The 22,062-nt window shown below is 34.0% G+C and overlaps 1 pseudogene; it reads left to right on the top strand.

Moving 5' to 3' along the window:
• LOC102014928 overlaps nt 1-22,062 on the top strand; it is a 37,183-nt pseudogene that overhangs the window by 13,762 nt on the left and 1,359 nt on the right.

Genomic DNA, 22,062 nt, shown 5'->3' on the forward strand with positions numbered 1-22,062 from the left:
CACAGAAATAATGGCTGAAAACTTCCCAAACATGGATATAGAATTTGACATACAAATTAATGAAGTACATAGAACTCCAAATACTCATAAGAAAAATACATCTACACAAGATGTATAATAATCAAGATTCCAGAAATTAAGCACAAGAACAAAATATTAAAAGCAGCTAGAGAAAAGAAGTATACCATCTATAAAGGAAAGCCCATCAGAATCACCACAAACTTCTCAACACAAACCCTCAAATCAAGGAGAGCTTGGAGTTAGGTATTTCAAACCCTAAAGAGAAACAACCTTAAGTCCAGATTGATGTACCCCAAAAAAATATCTTTCAAACATGATGGAGAAATAAGATACTTCCATGACAAAGAACAAATGAAGAAATTTATGACCACCAAACCACTCTACTGAATGCTCTGAAGGACATATTAGAAAGAGATAATGAAGACCACAAACACATGAACACCAATAGAAAGAAGCTGCCAGGCAGGACAAGCAATTAGACAGAAGAGAAAGACAAGGAACAAATAACAGGAAAAAGAAAAGCCAATACATATTGTTATAACCATCAATGTTAATGGTCTGAACTCACCAATCAAAGCAGAATGGATCAAGAGACAAAATCCAATAATATGCTATTTTCAAGAAACATATTTCACCCAAAAAGAAATTAATAGACTAAAAGTCAAAGTATGTAAAACAATTCTTCATGCCACAAGAACTCAGAATAAAGCAGGGGTAACCAAGTACCCATGTAACCATGTACCACAGGAGTAGGTGTTCTATTGGCAGACAATGCAAACTTTAAGTTAAAACTGATCAAAAGAGATAAAGAAGGTCACTATATACTTGCTGAGAGAAAATTCCAAGAAGAAGAGATAACAATCATAAATATTTATGCACCAAACACAGGTTCACACGGCTACATAAAACAAATATTAACAGACACGATAAACCAAACAAACATGAAAGCAATTGTAATGAGGGGCTGGAGATTTAGCTCAGCGGCACAGCGCCTGCCTGGCAAGCGTGACATCATGAGTTCGATTCCTGGTACTGGGAAAAAATAAATACATAAATAAATAAAAAATTGTAGTGGGGAATCTTAATACCCTACTCTCACAAATAGAAAGATCAACTAGACAAAAACTCAAAAAAGAAATGTTAGCATTAATCCAAGCCCATGAACAAGAGGACTTGATAGATGTCTACAGAGTATTCCACCCCAAAACATTAGAATACATATTCTTCTCAACTGCATATGAGGCATTCTCCAAAATGGAACACATATTAGCTGACAAAACATATTTAAGTAAATGTAGAGGAATTGAAATCATCCCACACACATTATCAAACCATAGTGCAATGCAACTGGACATCAGTGAGAAAGGAAAACACAAAAACCACATTAACACATGAAAATTAAATAACACCCTTCTGAACAACCAATGGGTTACAGAGGAAATTAAAGACAAAATTGCACAGTATGTACAACAAATGATACTACCTATACAACATACCAAAACTTACAGGATACAATGAAAGCAGTCCTATGAGGGAAATTTATAGCAACGAACTCACACATCAGGGAAACAGAATAAGCTCAAATAAACAACCTAATGATGAACCTCAAACTTCTAGAAAAAGAAAAGCAAATCAAACACAAGCTCCTATGAGGTAGGAAATGATAAAGATAAGAGCAGAAATTAATGCAGTACAGATTAAGAAAACAATATAAAAAATCAATGAATTGAAAAGTTGATTCTTTGAAAGAATATATAAAATTGATAAGCCATTAACCAACCTCATAAAAAAGAGGAAAGAAAAAATACAAATTCAAGCAATTAGGAATGAGAAAGGAGAAATCACACTGGATTCTACAGAAATCCAAGAGATAATCAATACCTACTATGAGACCTTATATTCTAATAAAATGGAAAACACAGAAGAAATGGACAGATTATTACACACAATCAAATTGCCCAAACTAAACTAAGAAGATAAAAATACTCTAAATAATGCAATATCAGCCAACGAAAATGAAAATGTAATTGAAAATTTACCAATTTACCAATAAAGAAAAGCACACACCTTGATGGAGTCACTGTTAAATTTTACAAGAAATTTAGAAAAGTAATGTAACTAATGCTGAAACTCTCTAAAGACACTGAAAAGTAGGCAGTACTTCCAAAATCATTACTGGAACCAAAACCAGAGAATAAAACAACAAAAAAGAAAACTACAGGCCAATCTCCTTAATGAACATAGGTGCAAAAATCCTTAATAAAATACTGGTAAACACAATGCAGTAATCATCAAGAAGATTATACAACATGCCCAACTATGATTCATCCCAGGGATGCGGGGTGGTACAACATATGCAAATAAATAAATGTAATATACCATATCAACAGAACCAAACACAAAAATCACATGATCTTCTCAATAGATGCAGAAAAAACATTTGAGAATGTCTAACATCCATTTATGATAAAAACCCTAAAGAAAATTGGAATAATTGGACTTTACCTCAATTTATGAAAGCCATCTATGACAAACCAACAGCTGACATCATATTAAAAGGACAAAAACTGAAAACTTTCACTCTAAAAATCAGGAACAAGACAAGGATGTCCATTATCACCACTCCTATTTAATATATTTCTTTAAATATTGACCAGAGAAATTAGACAAGAGAAAAAATAAAAGGAATAAAGATAGGAAACAAAGAAGTTTAATTACTATTATTTGCAGTTGACATGATACTCTACAGAGAAGACCCCAAAAACTCCATCAAAAGAGTGTAGATTTAATATTCAAATTGAGTAGTGTAGGAGCATAGAATGTCAACTTTCAAAAATCAGTAGCATTCCTGTACACAAACAAAAAAATCACAGAGAAATTGCAGAAAGCATGTTTCAAAATAGCATCTAAAAAATGAAATACTTAGGAATCAATCTAACAAAGGATGTAAAAGACCCTTACAGTGAAAATGTCAGTGCCCTAAAAAAGAGATTGAAGAGGATATCAGAAAATGGAAAGATGTCCCTTGCTCTTGGATAAGAAGAACCAAAATAGTGAGAACAACCATGCTCCCAAAAGTGCTATACACATTTAATGCAATCCTAATCAAAATACCATTAGCATACCTCACAGATGTAGAGAAAAAACTCTAAAATTCATTTGGAACCATAAAAGACCTAAAACAGCACAAGTAATTCTGAGCAGCAAAGGCAAGTCAGGAGGCATCACAATCCCAGACCTGAAATTATACTAAAAAGCTACTGTGATAAAATCAGCATGGTATTGGCAAAAAAAAAAAAAAATCAAACAGTCCTGAAGACAAGTGGAACAGAATACAAGATGCAGATGCAATCCCCAGCACACTCAGCCACGTTATCTTTGACAAAGAAGCCAAACAAGTTCACTGGAAGAAAGACAGTCTCTTTAATAAATGGTTCTAGAAAAACTGTCTTGCCACATGCTAAAGAATAAAACTAGAGCCATGACTATTACCATGCACTAAACTATAATCAAAATGGATCAAAGATCTAAATATTAAAATAGAAACACTAAATTTACTGGAACAGAAAACAGGTAGAAATCTTAAAAATATAAGTGTAGGTAGAGACTTCATTAACAAACTCAGACTGCAAGGGAAATATTACAAATAAACAAATGGGATCTCACCTTATTAAAAAGCATTTGCACAACAAAAAAATCACCAAAGAGTAAAAAGGCAATCCAAAGAGTGGGAAAAATTCTAGCTAGTTATCCCTCAAAGGACTTATATCTAAAACATATAAATTATTGAAAAAAAATCATACTCTCCAAATTCAAAGACCCAATCCAAAAATGTGTCTCTGAGGTGAATACACACTTCTCAGATGAAGAAATATAAATGGCAAATAAATACATGAAAAAATGTTCAACATCATCGGTCATTTGAGAGATTCAAATTAAAACACCCAGAAAGAATGTCTATCATCAAGAAATTGACCAATTACAAGTGTTGACGGGGCTCCGGGGAAAAAGGAAACTATTCCCATTGTTGGTGGGAGTGTAGACTGGTGCAACCACTATGGAAATCAGTGTGTAGATTCCTTAAAAATAAAATAAAATAAAAAAACCTAGGATTAGAGGTTCCATTCAACCTATGTATTCCCCTCCTGGGTATCTTCCCAGAAGAATTCATATCATAGCAATATACATGCACCCATGCTTATACCAACACAATTTATAATAGCTAAATCTTGAAAACAATCCAAATGCCACTCAACAAAGAAATGGATAAAAAAATGTGATTTTTTAATATAATGGAGTACTACTCACCCATAAACAATAAACTGACAACTTTTATGGGTAAATGGATGCAACTCTAGACCATACTCATAAATAAAATAAATCAGATCCATATCTGTAAACATCATATTTTCCACTAGTGTGAGAAACCAAACAAGTAAATAAGATCCAAATTGTACAATAGATATTGTGAATTGGGAAGGAACTATTCAAAAGAAAAGACAAAGTGTAATGGGGAAAGAGGAAAGGTGAAAAGGGAAAAAGAAAAATACATTTATACACAAGATAGTTACATAGCTAGCTGCTCTTAGTTCACTGAAAAGAAAGTTTTATACTAATATGTTCGGACAAGATATCATACCTATATCTTATACTGCAAATAACTATTATGAAGATAATACGCAATGTATTAATTCTTGTAAGTCTCCTACTAACTTCTGTTAGAACTCTATTTTATTGTTCTTTTTATTTTTTCTCTTCAAAATAAAATTTAAAGTTAGCAATATACTTCCTACATAAAAATACATTCTAAATTTGTGTTTATGAATTAACTTTCTGATTTAGCATTCTACAGAAAACAAGGGAACACAAGATTAGGATTATGGAATAGGATCGTGATTTTTACATCTTTATTGCCTAGTAAAAAGACCATGTATTAAATAAGCAAATGAATAAAGTTTTTGAAACTGTGACAAAAAGTTCTTTTATAGCAAACAGGCCCATTTCACAAGAGTGAGGAAAAGCAGATACAAACATAACAGCTGCCTGTAACGTCTGTAACTCAGGGTCATATATGATGGTTTTTAATCCATTTTCCCCAGAGATATGAATAAAGAAGGAAGGTGTGACTTAGTAATGGTCTAAGAATTTTTCTTTCTAACATTTAATTTGATAGGAAGCATAAGGCAGTGATTAAACATCTGTAGAAAAAGTCAGAGAAATTGCTCGAAACTAAAAGTCCCTACATATCAAAGTAAGATCACTTCATGCACACAGAGCAGTAGAAAGGATCAGCAAGGACAATGATTTCCTAAGGTGCTGTGTAAACATGGGGTCGTTGCCAGTGCTGTAGGAGTAGAGTCTTCCTGGTGTAGGATGCTTACTACTATCTCAAAATAAAACAAAATATAAATCTTCTCCTAGATCAGCTTCAGCTTCAATTAAATCATTTTCTTCCCTCATCCACATAGTCTTTCCCCTCTTTTAGAAGAGTACATTGTATAAGTATTGAACTGAGAGAAAAATTAAACTTGTTATAAATGAAGTATGAAGCTGACTTTGTCAATTTTTTCAGTGATAATGCTAAGGAAAAATTCCATGATCTGAGTGATTATAGAAGACATTTAATTTATGACTCATGGATATGTGAAATGGTTGTGATGCCCCTGGGCTCAACCAGCAAGGTCTTCGGTTGTTCAAAGATGAGCATCGGAGCTAGTTTTATATACATCCCCATTCCGGGACCATAGACGCCCACAGCATGCTCTTGTTATGTGGAAAGTTGACGTCTAGTAGAGGCCGTGATGCTAGCTCATGAAATCTTTACTCACACACTCCTTAGGTCATTGAATGTGAGGTTAAAAACTCAAAGTCATACAATGAAATCCAAAATCAATAAGGCAAAACTGGGAAATTTTACTTCTCTTATGGAACCAGTTGAACAGTGAACATTTACAGAAATTGTCGGAAAAAAACATGAGATATCAAAGAGTATTAGCTCACATTATCTCACAACAACAAAATCTAAATGGAACTACTTAAATTCATTCTTAATGAGATTAAAGAAACTGCTATAACACTGTAAAACTACAGAAAAAATGATTTTAGGAGACCGCATAACAAAAAAGCACTTGCTGAATGTATGCCCGTGTTAGCCCCTTTTTTGAGAGGAGGGGATTAGTGCTTTTTTATTAGTACAGTATAGGTGTGCATTACTAATGTTTACATCCTTTTTGTGGAGTTCATACATGTACATCACACATTTTAGTGAAGAAATTCAATTAAGATTTTAAGGTAAAAGAAAATATGATGGCTCAAAGGTGAGATGACACAGAATACAAAGCTAGGGAGTATGTCAAAGCGAAGAAAATAAATTGAGAACCAAATACACAATTTTTAATACAATAAACAAAATAAATAGCAGGAATCAGAACAGACATGGCTAAAATGAAATAAAATTAATGTTGCACAAAAAGCTCAAGGCAATAAAAGTAAACATAGAGAGAGACCAAGATTAAAACAGTGAGGCTATAATGATGAATATGAAGAACATGTATGGAAGAAACAGCATTAATTTTTGTTTTGATGTAGAGTTTACAAAGAAAAAGAATGGGAAAATATTCGTATATATAGTACAGAGAAATGAAGCTGGGGCTGGGGATTTAGCTCAGGGGCACAGTGCCTGCCTGGCAAGCGCAAGGTCGTGAGTTCTATTCCCAGTACCAGGAAAAAAAACAACAAAAATAATTAAATAAATAAATAAATGAACCTAATATGCAGAAACAATTGAAAGTTTAGGTAGAAAGAAATGCATTTTATTTGGAAATTTTGATTTAAAGTGACTGAGTCAATTTATCAAAGTTCGACAATAAGGAACTGTTGCACCATTCGATAAAAGACAAAGTTATTTATAAATATAGAGTTTCCAGGAGGTCAGCCTCAAACTTCCTCAGTAATATTCTATGCCAGTAAAAAGTGAAGCACTATTTTTGAATTTCCAAAAGAAATAAAATGTTACCAAAGAAAAAGAATTCTGAACTAGCCCCGTGAATCAGATGAAATCAGAGTGGAATCAGTCTTGTAGGGGTCAAATTAAACAAGAAAAACAAACTCAAAAACAGGTCTATTTTCCAAAGAGAGGTAGAGAAACAGAAACCAATCCAAAAAGGCTCAGTTGACTCGGCCAGTGTGATAAGACGGGTCCCTCCATTTTTACCTGAGCTAACAATGCTCACCAATCACTTTTTGCCCTCTGCTATTTCCTTGTTCCTGTTGAAGCTGCCTTATGAAAATGAATAGTTCTCTCACACCTGGCAGAGTGCCTTTTTATTTCATAGATGAGATGCTGTTTGATTTATGAGTTCTTAACAGAAGCCAATTAGATCACTCAAATTAATTTTTTGAAATTTTGTCCTTTGGGATAGTATCTCGTTATTTAATCATAGAATGGGGGCCTTATGTTCTCTATGGTAACTCACTCAGAGACTATAACACTCACCAGCCTAGCTTAATAAAAATAGTACTCGACAAAGACATTCAGCTGATCAAAAGCCATGGGAAGAGAAAGGGGGCAAGCAGTGAGTCCATTTACACATTGCAGAAAAGAAGTAAAGCATTACAAAGTTTTACAAGATAAAAATACAGAGTCAAGAAAGAAGTGGAGATTCTTATTTGCCTACAAATTATAGTATTACTCTGTGGGTTGTTTTTTGTTTTGTTTTGTTTTGTTTTGTTTTGTTTTTGTTTTGTTTTTGTTTTGTTTTGTTTTCCAGTATCAGGAATTGAACTCACGACCTTGCTCTTGCCAGGCAGGCGCTGTGCCGCTGAGCTAAATCCCCAGCCCTACAGTATTACTCTCTAAAATTGGAGCATTTTATTAGAAGAAAATATGATAATTCTAAACTTTAATTTTCATATTTTTTCTAGATATAGGTTTTTAAAAATAACTAATTGTCTTTGTAGTAAATTTTTGTCAAAATTTAACCCCCCTTCCAATTCTTCAGTTTTTTTTCCAAAGGATAAACTGAAGAAAAATAGTATCTAATATAGCAATTTTCATAGCATAAGCATCATATTGCCATTATTAGAAAATGTTTGCTTACACATACAACTCTTTCATTTTGCATTGATCTAAGTTCTCGTCACATATCAGCTTTGTCCATAGACTGGCTGTATTTATGGTCACAGAATGAAAGTTGGCAGCATACGGGCTTAATCTAGACTTCTGGGTAACATTGTGCTCATTTAACACTTCATGTCTTGGAGGGGGTCACCATTCTTCCTGTAAGCAATTTAAGAAGGGTACATGATGCTCCACCTAGACTTCGCATTTCTCCATTCTCATCAAGAGATAAAGAAATTATATCTGCTTTCCATGCTTAGAGAATACCAAAGATGAAGTGCACATTAATTGAGCCATTTATGAATGAAACTCTGTCCAGGAGAACACCTTGCAGTCCTTGACTTAGTGCTGGTCCTCATGTGCATCACTGAATAACTGCTATATCAAGAGTCATTAGGATTACAAATTAGGGCTCAGGTAATTTTGTTCGAATTGCCTAACAGTTACACACTAATGATAGATAATAGGTAAACTGTATCACAATAAGTTCATAGTGGAAAAGGAAGGAAACACATGTTTGCAGAGAAACTGGTATTTCAGTACAGAGGAAATTCTAAGTGGGCTTAGCAACTAGTAAACAAAATGTGGTGTTACTTTTCTAAACTACAATTATGTTTCTGACCCAAATATCTGCAAATCAAATTACTAGATATGTACCAGAGTGTGTTTTCTGAGATTTATAGGTGCTTATTAGAAAGAAATAAATGTTCATAAACAGTGTAAGAATAAACCAACCAACAATTTGTCTCTCAAGACATAGTGAGCCCAGGAGTTCTAGAAGTACTAACTTGTTGTAAACAATGCTTCCAAGAGGCTTGATATTTCAAAGCTAAGTTTGAAAGCCCAGTTCTGAGGTATGATCTTACCTATGGTGCAAGTGTTTATATGAATAAGAGATCTATTTTAACATACATATAGGAATGGCAAACCCCATGAATAAAGTAAGGTTGAGACACTACAGCCTGTCTACATGCAGGGCAGCCGAGAAACAAATAGAGACAAACATGCTTTAGATCTAAAAATAAGAGACATTTTCAAGAACCGGCACACATGCCTGCAGCAGGATGGAAAGTCAGGCTTCTAAATGACAGTGACAAATGTTAGAAATGTGGTGAAGCAAACGGCCATATACAACATTCCCTTTGGGAATGCGAAGTTTTCAGAGTTGGGAAACGACTTATTAGATGACTCTATTATTCTTCTGCTAGAAATGACATGATTGAAACAACATCATCTGTCTTCAAAAGTCTGAGAGGAAAGAAGGTAAACAGGATGCAAAGCATACCTCTCAAATTATTATAGGTCCTACAAATCTTTTACTGAAAATAGAATGATAAAGGTATAAAAAGAAAAAACCATTTAAAAATAGCTTCAAATGCATTGTGATATGTTAAGAATGACATTTCAAACATTTTGACAAAAGTTCTAATAAGAGTTGATAAATGACTCCTTTTAGAGCAGAAATTCTTTACCAAGCTCAACATAAAAATGGATACCACCACACATTTAGGGACCTGAGAAAGGAGATTTTTATGTTATATGTGATAAACTCAACATGTTTCGAGACAGGTGGTCAGCATTTCTGAGAGCCAATGCTCTCCTTCTGTGTAATAACGGATGGCATGACATCACTGCTGCAGCACTGTCACCCCCTAAGACTCATCAACTCCCCAAAAGTCATATTCAATAAGCACCATCCCTAGTATAGGTTTTGCCTTATAACTGGATAGATACCATTCAATATAATTATTTATTTCTGATTTAAATTTAGGAAAATAACTTGTTTAATTTAACAGTCTATATGTAATTAATTTGTAGGCCTCCATGTATCTTCTCTTTATCATTTGCAAGAAAAGAGAAATGTCAAAAATGATTTAAGGCAAGGATTAAATTAGCTTTTTTATAGTTCTGATTGTTAAACCTAGATTTATAAGCTTTCTGCACATCTTCTTTGAGATGTTAAAAGGGGTCACAGAGAAACAGTTTTCAATTTAAGCAGATTGAAAGCCAAGCATACACTTAAAAGTTGGTTAATACTTAGAATGCATTTTCCATAGAAACAGTATAATAAGCACATGCTTTGATATGCACTAAAAAGGCAAGAGATGGGAACTTTGGCATAAGACATTTTGTTTTTTGCCCCCCAAAACCACCTTAGCTTTACCCCACCATAAACATTTCCAACATAAGCCTTGAACTAAACAGCGTCTGATGCATGATAAATGCCCCATGTACATGCCAAATGTACACTACCAAAGTAAAGAACCAAATCAGCTACATCGAATCACACTGCCAGGTACCTCACTTTATCATTTATTTAGATTGTTATACAAATAGTCAATTGAACACAGGAAATGGACTAGGATAAACATCCCTGATAAGAAAATACAGTCTGTTGAGAAAAGACATAAAAATAACACAGCCTAGAACTTCATAGTAAAGACCATAATTTGAAAGAAATAGAATGAAACTATAATGCTGAATAGATTTAGCATAAAATTGAGAGCATTCTATCTTTTTGAACTTGAGAGTATTCTAAGTTGCAAATTGTTCATGCTAGTTCTAAAGTGTAAGTAATTAGATTTCATGCCATGTTATCAGTGTTAATATCAGTATTAAAATACTATTTTTTCTTTAATCCCAAGTTAAGGATGAGATGTATAGTGTTTCAACAATTGTAGTGATTAGAGAAGATTCATGTATAATTTACATTGACCGGTTTATTTGCTACATACAATTTTAACAGGAAAGAGATTTTAAAATTCAAATTGAGGGGACTAGTGTTATTATCTTTATTGTCATAACTCAGAAATGCTTATGTAGGAGTCTTATCTGGTACAATAATATAGTTTTGTCGCTACAGACCTGATACACTCAACACAGTGGCTGAGAAAACTCTAATAAGGAATCTGTTAACAAAAGTACAGGCCATGATAAGGAAAACTCAAGGGGACAGTTAAATATCCTGTATAAGCAACAGCTACTCACTGAGAGCTTAAAGGATTGAATAAAGGGAAGGAGCAGCTACCAGAAGAGAGATTTGGAGCTGCAGGAGAGAGCTTCTTGAAAGGAACTTGTGCTCCGTGGGGAGAAACAAGCAGCAGAATAAATACTCTGAACTTTTCTTCCTCTGATCACCCCGATGGGAATGCAGACTATAAAGGTCAGCCTCATAGACACAAAGCAAGATGGAAACGGATACAGAGAGAACTCAGGAGCAAATGAAGGACATGGCTGGTGGAGGAGAAGAAGCAGCAGGAACTAGAGAAAAGCAAAGTGAAAAAAATCTACCTGGGCTTCAGGGTTGACAGCCAACCCAGGAGTCAGGCAGTGAGTGTTATATACCAGGACCAGCAAACTTGACATTCCTTGATCAAAGATTTGATCAAACACATATCACAAAGCAAAGGGAGTCTGTTCTGTGGATAGGGCCTGAAACTGGTAGTTTAATTCAATCAAAGTGATGAAAGTGTTTAGGAATAAAGCAAATCTTCTCCATGCTCCATTCCTAGGGCACACAGGAGTGACTCTAGCACACTGGACTTAGACTTAGGACCCTGGCCTGCTGAAGGTCCTCGCTTTAGGTACGTGCTTACTAAAATGAAGTGTACAAGCAAAATTTGACACAGGAAAAGCAGAAAGTAGGAAATCAGCACATGGATACAAGGGGCTCACTTGAGGTTCAGTGGGTATGGGTTGCACTGCAGATGAAAGGAAATTGCTAAAACATGTCCCACTTTAATCAGAGCATTCCAGATATTACTCAGAGAGGAACTTGCTGGTAGAAGGAACCTGTGTTTTGGCAGACCAGAATTTGAATGAATGAGAGGCTAGCAGCAAAGTATTCCTGGAGTACTGATTTTATGGTGTAGGATTTTTTAAAATTACTAAAGTAATGTGTGGATACTACTTACAATTAAATAAAGAAAGAATCATGCACAGTATCATCATTTCAAATAGATAGGTGTATGTAACCATTTCATATTTTACTATTTTTATTTATAAAATATTTAACTCCTATGCAGTCAACATTCTCACGATGTTATTTCAACAACTTGCTGTTTTCACTTACCAAATAACATATTGAGAATTTATGACAGAAATACAGAAACAAAAGCAAACAAAAATCAAAACCAATAAACAACAGTAAAGCAAAAGCTTTGTCTGGAATATATATACAGCAAATGGTAATTTTTATGGGAGCACATGCCTTTTATATTTTGACATTGTTTATTTAGAGAAATTTAAAACTTCTGTAAATACAACTCCATAAATATAATCCTGGAAAATTTAACTAGAATTTAGTTCTTCTCCTATACTGAAATTTATGAAAATATTATATTGTGCTCCTTTAGTTTTAAAATTGTACACACAAATATTCAGTCTTCACTGAATGTTTTATATATGGTATGAATGATACAATTTTCATCAAATGCATTTTTCAACAATGCTTCTTCTACTTTAAATTGCCACAGTTCTGGAAAAACTTCCCTTACATAAACGGATCTATTTTTTAACTCAGCTTCATTAATCAGTGTGTCTCCTTTTGGGTTGGTATTGCTCTCATTTACTTACCAATTTCATGTTTTTGTACTACATTTAGTGTTAGTATCAAAACTATGTCTACTGTTAGTACAAATTCTATGTAGCTCTTACGAAATGAGTTGCATAAGACTTCCATGTATCCCTGGATTCTGAAGCAGTTATCAAAACATAGAAATTATCTCCCCTTTAGTATAATGCACTGGACCATATTGACGAAATATTTAAAAAATTTGTAGGGTAAGTTTTCTTTTAATATACTTTTCCAAATCGCTTTTGCTAATTTTTTCTCATAAATGAGTTTTCAAATCAATTTAAGTAATAGGGATGCTTTCATTGTGACTTTCTATACAATATCCATTGAGTGTATTCTCTTTTGTTGAAAAATTTACTAGTTTTGGACAGATTTTATGATCCCATTTAATAATTTATTAGTCATCCCATCAATTAGAAACTTCAGTCCATCTAAGAACATGAAATATATTTCCATTAATTTATGTCCTTGTTCTGTTCTATAAATTTGATTCATGTAGGTTTCACATACTTCCTAAGATTGTTTTCAAAGTTTTTATAGTTTTTGTTACTATTCTCACTATAGTAGATTTCATTATATATTTCTTGATTTCTTTTTCTCATAAATTGAAAAACTACAGGTTTTTAGTTTACGTATCCTCTGACCACCTTTCTTCTATGGGAATAATACATTTTAAATTATATTGGATATTACTTGTTTTATGCAGTTACATTAGCTTCAGATAGGGATAGCTTCATGTGTTGATTTCATTGCTTTTAAATCTTATTAAAGTTTACTTTCAGACATTGGATTGGATCTCTATAACACTGAGCATGACCAGTACATTGAGTCATTTAATCTGCTTCCATGCATGTTTTTGGTAGATGATTAATATCAGGATAAGAAACTTCTTTCTAGCTTGTCCAGAGGTGAGTGTTTTAGTGTTTTGCTTATTTACTTTAATAAGAATTTAGTATTGGAAATGTTTGAATTTTAATATTTTATATATTTCAAAGTAGATAAGATATTTAAAAAATTTTTTCCTTAATCTTTCAATGTAGTAAATTATAATAATAGTTTTTGTAATCTTTAGGCATGCTTGCAATCATTGCAAATGCTGATGAGCCATAATGTTCCTTTACTTAAAAATTGTATTAAGCATATTGTAGACTCACATGTAGTTGTGAGAAATGATGAAAAGATACCACATACTCTTTACCCAATATCTACCAATAATAATATATTCAAATCTGTAGAATAATATTATAGCCAGGATATTGACATTGATACAAAATACTAATCTTACTTAGACCTTTCATTTTGCTTCTACTCATTTGTGCTTGTGCATATAACTAATTCTATAAATGTGATCATATGTGTAGGTTTATATACCCACCCCTACAGTCATGATACTGAATATTTGCATCAACAATCACACCTTTGATTCTGTGAAGGCCTTGTGAGAGGATGAAAAGAAAAGTTGCAAACCTGGGAAAAAATATTTGCACAATAAAATAAATTCACAAAAACAAGAATCAAACCTTTCATCCAGGTTTGGTGGCTAATACCTATAATCCCAGCACTGAGGGAGGCTTAGACAAGAAGATAACAAGTTAAACCCTGGAGACTTAGGGAGACTCTGTCTCAAAATTTAAAAATAAAATGAAATGGGCTGAGGATGTAGCTCAGTGGTAGAACACCAATATTTTCAACTCTCTGTACAAAAAATATTCATAAAAAATTGAAACTTTTGCCCTTTTATCATGATACCCACTTATTCCCTTGATTTCTAACACTGGCAACTACCAACCTCTTCCTCATGTAGAAAATTTTGTAATTTTCATATGTTAAATTAATTAACCATACAATATATGACTGTTTGGATCAGCTATTTCCATCAGAATACTTATCTGGTGATCCATCCAAAAGTATATATGTATCAGTGCATTAGTAATTCTTTATTACTATCATTGTTTACTAAGTGTGGAATGCAGCTTGTTTCATGATTTACTATTGAAGAACATCTAGAGAGATTCAAGTGCTTTGCTATTGCAAATAAAGCTTCTAGGTTTAATATATAGGAATGCTTGTTATATGTTAATATACAGGAATGTTTGCAAGCATAAGCTTTCAATTGTCTGGGATAAATACCAAAAAATAACATTAATAAGTCATATAGTAATGTATGTCTGTTGTCCTTTTATAATATGCTTGAGTGTTATTGTAGATATTTGTCCTCTGTTTGACAAATATTTTTTCCCAGTTTTGCAACTTCTCTTTTCTTCTTCTTAACAGGGCTATCACAGAACCAAGCTTCTCATTTTGATTGGTTAGAATTTACTAGTTTTTATGTGCTGCTAAATCTCGTATCCCAGGAGTGGTTTCCCCAACCAAAAGCTGTTCCTTCCTCATCCAACCCTTGTTCTGCCCCGTGCCCAGCACCCTCAGAATCTAGTTCACTGTGTTCTCCCCTTTTCACTGCTGATACACACCAGCCACAACTTACTCCTTTTTGAGGTAGTCTTTCTTTCCCCAGAGAAAACCCAATATGGCTACACCCGGTCTATGCTACAAGCTAACCCTAGTTACAGGCTTAGTGACCAAGACAAGTAGAAAAAAATCGTAAGGGTACCTTGAGTTTAAAGAATTTAGCAATTTAAAATAAATGGGAAATATCATTTTAAATATTTCCATCCCAGTGGAAGGTCTCATGTTTTCCTAGCAGGGCCTGACTTTGCTATTGTTGACCTAAAAATACTTACAAGGCATTTGAACTTCTTTGGAGCTCAGATATTCTGGCACTATAGTCCTGGTCTTAGCCTCCACTTTTCTAAACCTCCAAAGACTGGAAACAAGGATCTGATTATATGTTACCAAGAAAATCCTTTGTTTCATACTTAAACAGAGTATGAAATTGCTGGTTAATCATTCTCAGCCCATGACTCCTCATTATTAGCACACTGAATGGCTTAACAACTACCATTCAGTTTTATTATTCTTATAGACATGATGTTTCCCATACTTTTTTAGTGCTTCAGCATCTAAGCAAAGGCCTTCTCTTCCACAAATGTATGATCCTAAATTCATCATATTTGAAAACTTATATAATTGGACCATGACTTAAGCCAAGTGCTGTGTTCCCCCTTTCTACCAGTAATAGCAATATAATTATCCAGCTAGGTGGTGAGTAATCTAGATCCTATGTTGTTTTTTAAGACCATTCCTGGCATCAGGAGTTTCATTCTGGGCTCTCCAGGAAGCATTCTTCAAGACAGAGTTTATCATTCAGTTTATTCATCATGAAGTGCCTTGGGAGCCACATCTATGGAGGAAAGAAGGGACCAGTCAGTGGGAGAAGGCAAATTATGAAGCAGTCAACAAATGTATCCAATATCACAGAGATACATGTAACTGAAATGATTGAACAAAGTTGGTTTATGTTTTAGAAAAATGCCTGGATCCTTTTATCTCAACTTCTACTAGCTTGTGTATGTTGGTCATGCTTGAGAGGACACAAACTTGAGCAAAGGGCCTTTGGATAGTCAAAAGTTCATGTCCTCCTAAGCATGACCCATATCCACAGATGAGGGAAAGGAGAAGAGGAAGAAAGATACAAGGGTATATACACACAAGATAGCTAAGATAATTGTACTATTAATTTGTACTGGTTTATTGAAAGGACCATTAATGTTTAATTGTTTGATCAATCTTGTATACCTATATCTGATAATCTGAGCAACTCCTTTGAAGATAACAATAAGTAATACAACAACTATTGTTGGTTTTCTATAATCTTGTTTTGAAATTCTGTACCATTTCTATACTTTTTGAGTTGTTTTGTTTTTGTCTTTGTTTTTGTCATATTGTTTTTGTTCTTTTGTCTTTAAAATTTGAAAAAAAGCAATTTCTGCATGGCTCATCAACCCAAGTCTATGAACTGACACCACTGTCAGCTGGGGATGAGTGTGGGGGTGGGCAACAAGCAACAGTTCTTACATGAAGATGTTACTGTTGAGTGGGCCAGAATAGTCCAGTTTCTCCTGTATGACAAGAAAGAATTTCCAAGCCTACACCTCCTAGTAGGTAGTAAGCAGCTACATTTACTTATGGGAAGGAAACAGAAACAGAAGGAAGAACCCAGGAGGAGGAGCTCCCAAAGAGCCTCCACATAACTCAGGCTTCCGGTATTTAAAGGGCCAGGCACCTCTGACTCCAGGTGCCTCTCACTTTGTCTTTCACTGGTGTTGATGATCTGTGACCTCGGGCATGATGACCTCCTAGGCTTAAACATGGATAAACAACAGGGTAGTGCTGGGCCCATAGCCAAATGAAGGGAAGGGAGTAGCTCACTCAATCTTCCCATTTCTGACTGTATCAAAGAAAAACCAGAGGGACACATCTCCACATGCTACCCAGATGAGATATGTCTAGATGTAGGAGAGGACACGCTACCTACCATGAACTCTAGGCAAGGGTAGGGTTACATAGTACCACTACAGGGACATAGGGAGCTAAAGTTATCTTTTACGGAATATTTTACAGAATATTCTGTGTGCAACAACATCCTAGAGTAGTAGAGGAACCACATTACAGAGTAATAGAGCTAATTAAATATTTTCATTTAATGCTCTCACTTCCTTTATCCCTTTACTGTTGTCAAAAATGCAATCTTCTTGATGGTGAGATTCATACTAGGGAAGAGATTATTATCAGTAAGAAACATTGAAGGTGACACGTGTTATTTCACTTAGGAATAAAACTCGTCAAGGATCCATTTTTAACTGGCTTCAAACTCAGAAGTCAGATGGCTGTCATACTAAAATGTATTAACATACTTATTGATTGAAAAAATAAAGCCAAACTTTTTCTGACAGGAAGTAAGTTTGATTTGGCTGACTGGTCAAATGAAACGGAATGGACTTTACCAATTAGGTTTCATGACAGACATTTTCCAAAATTGAATAAGTTAAATCTGAAGTCCTAAGGTTTTTACAAAGATATGCTTAATGTGTGTACTAATATAATAATATTTAAAATATATTTATCAATTTACATTTAAATTAATAGCATTTCTATTTGCCAACATATCAGATTAAAAGGTTTCTTCTAAGTAAAGTAGCGAGAGATATAAGTAAATCATTTCATATGCCTTTATTTTGTGTGTGTGTGAGACAGGGTCTTGCTACGTAGTTTGGGCTAGCTTTGAGTTCACTATGTAGACCAGGCTGGCCTCTCACTCCCGGTGATCCTCCTACCTCCAGCCTTCTGAGTGCTGGGATCATAGGTGTGTGCCACCACGTCCAGTTCATGTTTCTTACATCATCCTAATGATTACAACAAATTCTGCAAATCCAGTTTTTCTTAACAAAAAGAAAAAAAAAAAGAGGGGGAAAGGAGAAAGGCATAATCAAATTGTTTAACAAATAAAACACCTTTATTGTTTGATAATAGATCATGGTGATTTGCATATAACAAAAATAACTCAAGAATTAAGTGAGATTACTCCTGAAAATTTTTCAGCTAGGCATAGTGATGCATGCCTTTAATCCTACTCTGGAATCCTGAAGCAAGAGGATCACGAACTGGAGCTCAGCCTGGGGAATTTAGTGACTTCATGTGTCCAAACAAAACACAAAACTCTTTCCATTCCCATTACCCATTTACTTATATGTAACCAAAATTTTTCAGGGTTTACATGTAGAAGTAGCATAAGAATGTATGCTATGACATGAGATTATCTAGTAATAAAAAATATTTATTTGAAAACAACTGCAGCAATATTGTTTCAGCAAAAAATGAATTTAATGAAGGTTTTTACATGTATAAAATATAAAAATGTTTTAAATGATATGGATTAATATTTAACTGAATTATGCTCTTTAAGGGCAATTATTTTTGAAAAAAAATTACAGTGATCAATTCATCTAGAAGAATTTTTCATGTTTAAATCCTGTGTTTACTAAAACCAAAAATTCTTGTGCCTATATTTGTTTAGGAAGATGCTATCTAGATGTAATCTTTTAAACTTATTTTTAATTTTTGTCAGAGAGAAGTGTAATAGAGTGATAAATAATGTGTGATTATTAAAAGATTTTAGATTAAGAAAAAATTGTAAGAGATTAAAGTGAAAACAAAAGTGTGGGGTGAAAGAAATCATCTAAGTGATTACCTAGGCACAGTCTGTTCCAACTGAATGTGGCAGTGAACATTTGTAAGACCACCTGTCTGGAGGCTGAAACAGGAAGATCATGAATCCCAGTCCTGCAGGGGAAATGTTAAAAAACAAAAAGTGACTTTGTTCACGTATTCTTCTTTGATAATGAGTTATCAAATCACCACAAAAGATACCATTGTAGACATATACCTGAAAAATGTAAATATTTTATTTTAAGATATTAACTTTTAAAATATGAAATGATTTTTTATTCTTTGAGGGTATGTGAGCAATAATATCTAAATAAATATCAATATCTAAAACAGAAGAGTCAAGAGATGATTATAATTTAATAATGAAACTAATGTCTTTTGAAAGACAATATTTGAGCAATCACATGTCCTTGGATAATTTCATAGTACAAATTTTAAAAACTAAATGACAGAAAATTCTGATATAGTGGTTGATTTGCCACCAGAGAGCTTCCCTAAAAGTCTGTCCAAAGAAGTATAAATATTCGAGAATATTACCAATATGTTGAAAGTGTAGATAAAAGTAACTTTTTGATACAACTAGGCTGTTTTGTTTAATTAAATCGTGGAAAATTGTGAGAGGTTTGAAATTGATTTAAATTCTTTGGGGATTGGGCAGCATGATAGCAGTTGAAAATGGCAGTTGGATAAGTGGAAGGTAATTGCACATTGTCAGAAGAAAAAGTCTAATTCTGACTAGAAATAGGTTCCCTTTGAAAATATGCACTAATTCATGCTCTGATTTAAGTGGTTTCTTGCAAATGTTAGAACTCTTAGTAAAAAGAACATTTTTCTCCAGCTCCAATGATGGCTAAGCAGTCAATATGCTATATGTAATTCTCCTACTTTAAATGTTTCTGTCCCCTCCTTTTTAGGAATCTTTCTAGGATGTAAAATGTAGGTTGGATTTAAATGCATTTTCGTACCCTTGGGGAATTTATACTCACACAAGAGTGCTGGAATATGTTATTTAAGGGAAAACCAAAAGTCAAAAAAACAATCATTGCATCATTAGTCCCATTTTTGAATAAGAGCATAACAAAAATTATTCTTTATCAAAGACTTTCTTGAACATTTCTCAACATCATCCATCACTATTTACTTGCCCCTTTGGGATTAGAAAATATGACAATTCATTTTTCATATTACTGAGAAGCGCAACAAAATAAAACAGAAATCAAATATATGTTTTGGTAAGTATTATTGTCATACATTTTGAAGTCATTCAATTTACTTTAGAAAAAAATTGAATCTAGATGTATAAGGTTCTTAGATTTTTTACATTTTAATTTGCATTTTGGAAAAAGTTCTTGGTGACCTGTCAGAAGTCACTGTCCACGTGTACATTTATTCTTTCACTAAAATGTATTGAGTTTTGCTATGTGCAAAGCCAAATATAGAGTTCTAATTTTTATCAATACAAAAAACCATGCTTTTCCCCTCAGGAATCCTGCAGCCTAGTAGAAGCAACTAACATTACAGAAGAAAATGCAAGCGAGCACAGTACTTAGAAGTGGTGGTGAGCACTACCAGGCAAAGACACTGTGAGACAGGGTCTCCAGGAATGATGTTGAAAGAGTTCCATGTAAACCTGGGCCTGAATTATCAGGGAAAACCAACAAGTGTCCAAACAGTTAAAACAAGACCCTTGTGAATAGAACTTGGTGGTTATGGAGAAATATGCAGAGGTTGAATCTGGAGAAACAGAGGCCAAATTTTGCATGATTTCTTAAGGAGTAAGGGTTTTATTGAAAAACTACTGAGATACCATTAGAGGGCATTTTAAAGGAAAGCAAAATATTTAGAATTATGCTTTGAAACTACTTTTCTGCTAGAATGGGGAAAAATATATAGGAGAGGCATTTGTTTGTGTTACTAAGTTTATAACATAACATCATGTGCCCGTTTAGTATAAAATACAGATAAAACATATTTTCAATGCATTCTTGGATCCCAAAATTAAGAATGATGAATATGAGAAAGAAAAAGAATTAGCGCCGGAAATAGAAACAGAGAATGTGAAGTTAACCGAGGTATGGACTTAGTCCCTGTGTAAGCCAGGACTTCCTTAAACAAAGGGAGCATTTCATATATCACTGAAATTCACATCCCTCTGTCTCTCTCCAGGAGGGAGGATAAAGTGAGTTAAGGGATTCCAGGTTGGAATCATATCCTACCATCCAGCGAAGAAACAGAAACAGAACCTCTCTGGAACAAACACTCAAAATCAAATCCTTTTGTCTTTGTTTTCAAAATTTGGAAAAATTAAAATCCAAAATTTAAGCTTCCCAATTTCTTATTCTGTCCTACCTCCAACAGGGGGATATTAATATTGGTGTAGAGCTTGGTTTTCTTGAGAATGGAAGTATTAAAAATATCCAATAATACTTCTTAAAGCACAGTAAGGAAAACTTTATTCAAGAGAATCACAATATGTTTAGGGACTACTGCAATGGGATTTTGTAGTGACGAGAGAGATTAACCCTGAGTATAACATGCCAAAGCGTAGGGTGTCAGTGGATAGAAAATTACTAAGAGGAAACTTCAGCGGTAAGGGAAATTCTGGCTAAAGGAAACTAACAGGATTCTGGCTAAAGATACATCAGAGTGCTCAAGTATCACCCAGGGGATGGTGAAAGATGAGGAGCTCAAAAAGGTATCCAAAGTAATTAGCTAAGCGTGATCAGTTATCAAGAGTGAGAGCTTCTTGCCAAAATGACTTAGCAGAACTCTTTGCTAAAATGGGATTTTATAAGCAAGTGCACAGATGGGCATTGGAGAAGTTTCAGGAGCCTGGCTAAAATTTGTCCAAGCAAATAATCAGGCAGAGGGTAACCTGAGAAGTCAGTCTATTTCAGAGTCAAGACTCCTTTGAGCCTAGAACTTAATGAACTTGAGAGTTAATGGAATTCTTTAACCAAAAAAAAAGAAAAAGAAAAAAAGATAAATTCAGAAGTCTTAGAATAGTTTTCCCAGCTAGAATACTATTCTCTGACCCCAAGGAATAGTGCTGACAAAAATTTTCTAGGAATCAGTGCTGTCTGTGTGTATGTGTGTGTGTGAGAGAGAGAGAGAAAGACAGAGACAGAGACAGAGAGAGAATACAAATGAGAATCTTTGGTTCAGGTTCATCAGATACTATTACCCAGAATCCATAACCTAAAAATTTAAATTCAAATTG

Source organism: Chinchilla lanigera, unplaced genomic scaffold (assembly GCF_000276665.1).
Source record: "Chinchilla lanigera isolate Chin_1 unplaced genomic scaffold, ChiLan1.0 scaffold00027, whole genome shotgun sequence".
Lineage (NCBI taxonomy): Eukaryota > Metazoa > Chordata > Mammalia > Rodentia > Chinchillidae > Chinchilla > Chinchilla lanigera.